The sequence below is a fragment of the Crocodylus porosus genome, unplaced genomic scaffold (assembly GCF_001723895.1).
Source record: "Crocodylus porosus isolate Cpor-Errol unplaced genomic scaffold, CroPor_comp1, whole genome shotgun sequence".
NCBI lineage: Eukaryota > Metazoa > Chordata > Crocodylia > Crocodylidae > Crocodylus > Crocodylus porosus.
Window position 1 is genome coordinate 28,995,616 of NW_017728948.1, and position 5,456 is coordinate 29,001,071.

At 39.5% G+C, this 5,456-nt stretch overlaps 1 long non-coding RNA gene across 1 annotated transcript in view; it reads right to left on the reverse strand.

The window, feature by feature from the left end:
- Window positions 1-232: 232 nt before the first annotated feature.
- Window positions 233-5,456, reverse strand: part of LOC109321955 — a 7,650-nt gene continuing 2,426 nt past the window's right edge. The window contains exons 2-3 of the long non-coding RNA XR_002104246.1: window positions 2,456-2,505; window positions 233-269 (exon numbers count right to left, since the gene is read on the reverse strand). This is a non-coding gene — a long non-coding RNA (uncharacterized LOC109321955). The remainder of the gene's footprint in view (window positions 270-2,455; window positions 2,506-5,456) is intronic.

A 5,456-nucleotide genomic window follows, 5' to 3' on the forward strand; every position in this document is an offset into this window, starting at 1 on the left:
ATTAGAACTGAAGGAGAAAGCCTAGCATTGTCCATAGCCAGCTTTCAGTTTTTTAAAAGATATTGTGTCCTAAACATTTGCATCTGAAAATATATTGTTTGAAGTTGTTTAAAAATGTTCTATATTTCTGTTCTAGAAAGATCCCATGTCAGTTATCTTTATGTCATCACCATAAAGATATGACACCCAAAAATGAATACAGTTACCTACACACCAAATGAACACTACTTACCTACATATTGGAAGAGGTCCCTTAGTCATCTACAGGTCTAGAAAAGTTATAAATATGGAATCAAGACAGCAACAGAGATCAAAATTAGCAGAAGACCTGTTGCCCTATTCATAGCTTTACTATTTTTACTAGGGTTTTGGGGGGGCAGCTCTGTGTTGGTTCATGCTCAGCACTTTATTTAGTTGTACATACTGTAAAAGTTGCAATGTTTTATAAAAAGTCATTTTTATATGCCTTCTAACATTTATAAAATATTTTCCTGAAATTCAACTCTCATTTGGTTTATTCTTCTACGACAGAGCCGTAGAACTGCCAGCTGGCAAGGAACCAGCATGTGATGGCAGACTGCATGTGGTCCACGAGTAATTAACATGCAACCGGTGGGCCTCTGAGGCTGCCTCTCCCAGTGGCATGCAATAGGAGAGAGCCCCGGGGGGAAAGACCACTCACTGCCAGCACAGCCTGTGCAGCACTGAAGGATCACCATGTTCTGCACAAGAGGATGAGAGAAGCCACAGGGTCTTCTACAAACATTTTTAAAGTTATTTTTAAATGTTAACCATCTTCATGGACTACAATAAATAACTCAGACCAAGGTTGTGACCTTTTTTTGCAACAGCATCATATTCTTGTGATCCTAATACTTGGGCTTCCACTGATTTTGCTTTGACATGATGCACAATGAAACTGCTGCTTTCTTGGAAGCTAAGTTCAAAGCATGGGGATGAAGCTTCCTTTAATCTACCATTATGTATATTATACTGCTAAAGACAGACAATTAGGAAGAGAATAACATGTGCAATTTATTGTTATTAATTTCTCTAATAAGTGATATGTGATTTCTGCCTCAAACAAAAGAAAAACATGGCTAGTTGTATCTTTTCAACTTACCATAATTCACTTGCATAAGGCAAAGCTTCAAAATAAAGCCCCGTGTTATTTTATTTAGAATATTAATTTTACTCGGGTCACAAGCAAACAGCTATGCTTTCATTAATGAAATGCTCTTAAGCTAATTTCCATTTGTATGCAAGCAACATCATCAGGTTTAGTACATGCACAGAGTCATACATACTTATACCCATATCTGCACGAGAAGAAAGAACAGGCTGTTGATTTATTACACACAAATTCAATGAATAAGATAACATTTTATTAGTAAGATACCATTATAAAAATGACTGTAAATGGATGCAATACAAGTGGTATATGGCCTTATCAGTAAATCTACTGTATGTTAGGACCTAGTACATGTTGTAATAAAAAGATAATTAAAAATATTGAATCACAGAACCATATCAAGAAATAGCCTTCTAACAATAAGCTCTATTAATACGATAGCATGTATCACTACCCGGGTTCAGAAAGGAAGTTTAGCACATTTTTAGTGAATATAAAAAGACATATTGGTTTGCTATGTTATGCACTACACTAACAAAAGCAATTTATTATGATAAATATGATTTACAACATAGCTACCAGACATTGGACCGTATAATTTATTACAGAATCCAACTGAGTGCTAGATTCTGAAATTAGGTGAATTGGTGTAAACCCTGAGTAACTCCAGAAAATTTAGAGCAGATTTATAGTGATTTATCGGAGATTAGAATCTGTCCCTTTATCCAAAAATTGTGAGAATGAAGTGGTGAGTGGGTGTGGGGGGGGGTCATATTTTCTCTGCTAAAGGTTTTTTAAATTTCTTCACAAGGATTTCTTGTTTGAGAAGCTTTATCTCATATCATTAACAAGCATATTTTAGTATGTAATAGTCACATACCTTAACTTCTTTAAGCAATAAAACTGAAATCAGTAGAAATATTTCACAGATTTTTTTTCTCTCTCTTTTCTTTTCATTTCTTTTTTTTTTTAAGTTTTGTGACTAGCTATGTCTGGCTTCTGAAATCTGAACTGCATTCCCCCCACCCTCAACCTTTTCAGGTCAATTGCTTCCCCTCCCCCATTCTGGTCAGCTTAATATGGAGATGCTGCCTAAGCTTTGTTGTATAGAATAAGCACACAACATTTTCTCCTGGGAGTTGGTTCATGCAAAACACTGCCCCGCTGAGAGAGTGGAAATTTACCCATAAGACATTCTTCCAGCAGCAAGACTCCAGAGGAAACCTGATCAGAATTTTTAAAAACCTGTCTTGATTCTTTCCACAATTCCTTCAAAGTTTCTCAGGAAAAAAACAGAAACCAAATGTTTAAGGTTTATTATACCTGGTCAAGGGAGGCAGACAATGAGAGATAGTCTAATTTGGAGATAAAAACTGGGAAAAAAAGATAGTGGTTTATTTTCAGTAGATTGTCTACTGCTTTATCTTCTGCTATGATTTCCTTTTGCTGTTCTTTCCTCCTCCTGACTTTTGGTTTATAGTCTGTGCAGCACTTCAGTTGATCAATGCATCAACTTTTTCCCTCACTGCGAAAGGATCACTGACTTTGAGACAAGTAGGTGTTATTTTCTGTATCCTTTTACAAACATAAAAATGTATTTTCATCTAGCTCTACCTCTGTCACTGATTTACTGCAGAGAAATATGTGCTTACAAATGGCATAATTCATAAGAAACTTTACGCAATCCTTTTTTAGCCATTATTTATTTATAAATTGTTGAAACAGACTTAGGAAAGTTATATGGTGGCCTTAGGTGCTTCTTAAGCTAAAAACATCTAATATGGGGCTTCATTCAAAGCCTACAACACACTCCCACTGACATCAATGACAAAACTCCTATGCCTCAGTTGGACTAGATGATCTCTTGAAGTCCATTCCAGCCTTACTTCTCTATGACTTTTATTTTCATAATAAAGTTAGCATTTATATAGTGATAGTACCCAAAGCCCATAACTGGGCTGGGACTAGTTGTGCCAAGTACCATAGAGCTATGTAATAAATGATAACCCCTTCCTCAAAAGGGTTTCATTGGTGCAAGACTAGTCTCCAAGGCAAAGTATAGATGTTACACATAATCCTGAGTAAGTGATCGGAAATGCAACCAAACCGATAACCATACAGAAGTTCAGGGCACATTGTCTGCTCTGAAAGTGGCAGAACCTGATCTAAGGTAATCCTGAATCAATGTGCACTCAAACTTATTCAAATTAGGATAGGCCCTGTGGCTCCCCCTGCTTCACAGGGAGGTGCACTAGCCTCAGCCCACATTCGATTGTCTAGCCAAGCACCCAGCTGGCCTCACCCCTTGGTTCTCACACAGCTGTCAACATAGTTGCTGACAATGGTGGAGAAGGGGGGAGGGAGCTGTCTTGCCCTGCAGCTTGATCCGGCTCCTTGAGTCTGCACCTGCTTGCGGGGGGAGAGGGACGGACACAGAGGTCCCTGGGTGGGGATGCAGGAGACCACCTAGCAACCCCCATGTCCCCACAAGTATGTGCAGCACCAGGGAGCAGACCCGGCTGCAAGGTGACAGACAAACACAGTTGCCTCCACACCTGACTGCAGTTGACAGATACTGGCAGTAGGAGGAGACATGCTTACCTGTCCAGGGGTGGCCTGGACATGGGGATGTACTCAGCAACCTCCAGCAGCCTAGGGAGCCTGCAGGGTATATTTGGAGGCATACAGAAGCATCCCCAACCTGCTGGCCTCAGCCAGTGCAGGCAGCCTGCATCCCCCCACCAGAGGGTGAACATGTGTTCTGTTTGCTCCCGAAGTAACCTATGCTGCTTCTAGACACCCACGTAAGTTTGAGCAATTCTGCTTTGGGCTTTTTGAATGTCTGTACATAGCCCAAAACACTAGAGGTTTTGATTGCTTATTACAGAGAATTAGCAACATCAGAGCCCAGTAGAGTCCAGCTGAGTCATTTGGGACTTCACTGATTTGGCTTTTAATACCACAACATCCACAGGTTAGGGAGCACGTCTTCCATGTTAAACATAAAAACAAAGTGCAATCCTGGATTTGATCTCCTCCCAATACTTTTGTTTTCTCGTTCCACTTTACAGAGTAGTAGGCAGTAAATGTAGGCATGAGACTAGAATTGTGCACAATTAATATACCGTTATCAAAATCTTGGTGGGGGTGGAGAAAGGGGCTTCACAGATTATTTGAAGGTTAGATGAAATGCTTTGCAATGAGAAACTTTTGAATTCAGTCTGTTTACCTTACAGAAGACTGAGAGGTGACTTGACTCCAGTATTAAAATACCTTCACAAGGAAAATAAACTGGAATCAAAGGAGGCTTAAATCTAAGCAGAAAAAAGATTACAAGAAGTCAGGCTGAACCAGTGTCCAGTATTTAAATGCTTTTCTTTATGGACCCCAGGAGACAGGAGTTTATTTTGCCCAGCTGTCCGGCAGTAACTTAGCACAAGTATACAAGCATGTATTACAACAAATACTGGGTAAGAAGCATGACTGGGACATTCTCCAACGCTGCAGTAAGGTAATGACAAAATGTAATAAGGCTTAATGAAGAGGCAGAATTTAAGCTTGCCCAGAGACTATAGAAATACCTCCAGTCAGTTGAAGTTTTCTCTGCCTTGAGAGCTTTTAACCCCACCACCATCCTCAACAGTCCATAACAGGGCTGGAAACTATATAAACAATCCATTCCCTTATAACTTGTTAGCACATAAACAATAACTTTCGTGTGTGTCATCTCACATTTGCCTACCACAGTACTTACCTGCCTTTCATTCTGCCCAATTGATTCCTCCCCTACCCAAAAATGGTAGCAAGAAATTCACTTTTATTGGAGTATGGTAGCAGAGGTAAGGTGCTTTGCTATGCCTAAACTATAGATTGGTGCAGAAAGTTACTGTAGGTACTTTTGGGGGGCTTATTCTTTATGTTTTTGCAGAGCACTAGAATCTTTCTAAAGCACTTGGCTTTCTAATTTTGCACAGTTTTATGACTATTCAGTACATTTTTTAAAATTCTAACAAAGTTCATTGTGAATATATTACTATGCATTCTTAAAAAATGAATCTGCAATTTATTTGCAATCACAGTTTTGGGCCTGGGTCCCTCCTTTACTGTGAAACATCACTGGAACACCATTGTCCACACAAGAACATCATCATCAAATTAAAAGCACTGCATTACAAATTGTATATATAATCAAACACATCAAATTTGTCTCACCCCGTTCTCATTAAGAAACTGGGGGGCTGTGGTGTAGACACCCACACAGTCAAATGGGTCACCAACTGGCTGGAGGGCTGCACCCAGAGGGTGGTAGTGGATGGGTCCTTCT